Below are 3183 nucleotides of genomic sequence, written 5' to 3' on the forward strand. Positions count from 1 at the left end.
CGGGATCAGCAGGTTCTTCAATAAATAAATAATTGAGATCATATGTTTCTTCAACAGGCGGTATATTAAGACCATGTATTTCTTCAATAGGAGGTAAATTCTTAACATCTTCAGCTTTAATACCTTTTCTTTCATAGGTTTCTTTGCCTCTTGCATATCTTCGGGACTGAGGAATAGAACACCTCTCTTCTTCGGAGTTGGTTTAGGAATAGACTTAGTAATTGGAGCAGGAGCTGGCTCAGGAGGTGCCCAATTATTTTCATTTGTCAACATATTATTCAATAGAATTTTAGCTTCATCCGGTGTTCTTTCCATGAAAAGAGAACCAGCACAACTATCCAGGTAATCTCTGGAAGCATCGGTTAGTCCATTATAAAAGATATCAAGTATTTCAGGTTTCTTAAGAGGATGATCAGGCAAAGCATTAAGTAACTTGAGAAGCCTCCCCCAAGCTTGTGGGAGACTCTCTTCTTTAATTTGCACGAAGTTGTATATTTCCCTCAAAGCAGCTTGTTTCTTATGAGCAGGGAAATATTTAGCAGAGAAGTAATAAATCATATCCTGGGGACTACGCACACAACCAGGATCAAGAGAATTAAACCATATCTTAGCATCACCCTTTAATGAGAACGGAAATATTTTGAGTGTATAGAAGTAACGCGATCTCTCATCATTAGTGAACAGGGCAGCTATATCATTTAACTTAGTAAGATGTGCCACAACAGTTTCAGATTCATAGCCATAAAACGGATCAGATTCAACCAAAGTAATTATATCAAGATCAACAGAGAATTCATAATCCTTATCAGGAACACAAATAGGTGAAGTAGCAAAAGCAGGGTCGGGTTTCATTTTATCTCTAAGTGATTCTTTGTTCCATTTAACTAGTAACCTCTTAAGCTCATATCTATCTTTGCAAGCTAAAATAGCGGCAGAAGATTCCATATCAAAAAGATAGCCCTCAGGGATAATAGGCATATTTTCATCATCCCTATCATCATCAAATTCAGATTCAATAATTTATTTTCTCTAGCCCTAGCAATTTGTTCATCAAGAAATTCACCAAGGGGCACAGTAGTATCAGACATAGAAGCAGTTTCATCATAAGTATCATGCATAGCAGAAGTGGCATCATCAATAACATGCGACATATCGGAACGAATTGCAGAAGGAGGTTTAGGTGTCGCTAGCCTACTCATAACAGAAGGTGAATCAAGTGCAGAGCTAGATGGCAGTTCCTTACCTCCCCTCGTAGTTGAGGGATAAATTGTGGTCTTAGCGTCTTTCAAGTTCTTCATAGTGTCCAACAGATATAAATCCCAAGTGACTCAAAGAATAGAGCTATGCTCCCCGGCAACGGCGCCAGAAATTGGTCTTGATAACCCACAAGTATAGGGGATCGCAACAGCTTTCAAGGGTAGAGTATTCAACCCAAATTTATTGATTCGACACAAGGGGGGCCAAAGAATATTCTCAAGTATTAGCAGCTGAGTTGTCAATTCAACCACACCTGGAAACTTAGTATCGGCAGCAAAGTGTTTAGTAGCAAAGTAATATGATAGTGGTGGTAGCGGCAACAAAAGTAAAGACAGCAAAAGTAATGTTTTTGGTATTTTGTAGTGATTGTAACAGTAGCAGTGGGAAAGTAAATAAGCGAGAACCAGTATATGGAAAACTCGTAGGCACCAGATCAGTGATGGATAATTACGCCGGATGCGGTTCATCATGTAACAGTCATAACATAGGGTGACATAGAACTAGCTCCAATTCATCAATGTAATGTAGGCATGTATTCCGTATATAGTCATACATGCTTATGGAAAAGAACTTGCATGACATCTTTTGCCCTGCCCTCCCGTGGCAGCGGGGTCCTATTGGAAACTAAGGGATATTAAGGCCTCCTTTTAATAGAGAACCGGAACAAAGCATTAGCACATAGTGAATACATGAACTCCTCAAACTATGGTCATCACCGGGAGTGGTCCCGATTATTGTCACTTCGGGGTTGCCGGATCATAACACATAGTAGGTGACTATAGACATGCAAGATAGGATCAAGAACTCACATATATTCATTAAAACATAATAGGTCCAGATCTGAAATCATGGCACTCGGGCCCTAGTGACAAGCATTAAGCATAGCAAAGTCATAGCAACATCAATCTCAGAACATAACAGATACTAGGGATCAAACCCTAACAAAACTAACTCGATTACATGATAAATCTCATCCAACCCATCACCGTCCAGCAAGCCTACGATGGAATTACTCACGCACGGCGGTGAGCATCATGAAATTGGTGATGGAGGATGGTTGATGATGACGACGACGACGACGAATCCCCCTCTCCGGAGCCCCGAATGGACTCCAGATCAGCCCTCCCAAGAGGTTTTAGGGCTTGGCGGCGACTCCGTATCGTAAAACGCGATGATTTCTTCTCTCTAGTTTTTTTCTCTTCGAAAGCAAATATAGAGTTGGAGTTGGCGTCGGAGGGCATCCAGGGGGCCCACAAGGTAGGGGGCGCGCCCTAGAGGGGAGCGCCCCCCACCCTCGTGGATAGGGTGTGGGCCCCCTGGTCTTCATCTTTGGCGAGGATATTTTTTATTTTTTCTAAGATGTTCCGTGGAGTTTCAGGTCATTCCGAGAATATTTGTTTTCTGCACATAAAACAACATCATGGCAATTCTGCTGAAAACAACGTCAGTACGGGTTAGTTCCATTCAAATGATACAAGTTAGAGTCCAAAACAAGGGCAAAAGTGTTTGGAAAAGTAGATACGACGGAGACGTATCAAGGCCACCATTCATTTTTCATACATGACACTCTTGATTCATTGCATATCCCGGTACACCGTCGGAGGCATTCACATAGTCATATTTTGTTCTAGGTATCGAGTTGTAATTCTTGAGTTGTAAGTAAATAAAAGTGTGATGATCTTCATTATTAGAGCATTGTCCCATGTGAGGGAAGGATGATGGAGACTATGATTCCCCATAAGTCGGGATGAGATTCCGGACGAAGAAAATAATAATAAAAGAGGCCAAAGAAGCCCAAATAAAAAAAGAGGCCAAAGAAGCCCACCAAAAAATGATGAGAGAAAAAGAGAGAAGGGACAATGTTACTATCCTTTTTCCACACTTGTGCCTCAAAGTAGCACCATGATCTTCATAATAAAGAGTCTT

Source organism: Triticum dicoccoides, chromosome 2A (genome assembly GCF_002162155.2).
Source record: "Triticum dicoccoides isolate Atlit2015 ecotype Zavitan chromosome 2A, WEW_v2.0, whole genome shotgun sequence".
Lineage (NCBI taxonomy): Eukaryota > Viridiplantae > Streptophyta > Magnoliopsida > Poales > Poaceae > Triticum > Triticum dicoccoides.